Source organism: Herpailurus yagouaroundi, unplaced genomic scaffold (assembly GCF_014898765.1).
Source record: "Herpailurus yagouaroundi ecotype Mexico unplaced genomic scaffold, PumYag 77, whole genome shotgun sequence".
Taxonomy (NCBI): domain Eukaryota; kingdom Metazoa; phylum Chordata; class Mammalia; order Carnivora; family Felidae; genus Herpailurus; species Herpailurus yagouaroundi.
Window position 1 is genome coordinate 9717623 of NW_024412388.1, and position 503 is coordinate 9718125.

The window sequence follows — 503 nt, forward strand, 5'->3', positions numbered from 1 at the left end:
TATATCTAAAAACAGATTTTATATATCTATTTTATGTATCTATAAATATATATGTAAATATATTTATATTTACATATTTATTTATAGCAGGCATAGGACACACATTATGTTTGAACCATAAGGAGGTTGTTGAGGTACTTTTATGGAAACGTCCGTTGTACTTACCTCTTTTTTTTTCTTCCACTTTGCTTTCTTTACCTATTTTTGCCCTACTATAACTGTATACACAAGTGTCGTCCACCTGTATTATTCTAAACATGAAGTGGAACAGAATTAAATAAATGAATACATTAATGGCATCCCCTTTATATATTTGGTTCAGAAGTCTTAGCAGAAAAAAATTCAGTGAAGCCAGAAAAGATTAAAACACCATTATAATATTTATTAATCTCATACATGCCATTCTTATAATTATGCTTTTATTTTATTTTTTTAAATTTTTTTTTCAATGTTTACTTATTTTTGGGACAGAGAGAGACAGAGCATGAACGGGGGAGGGGCAG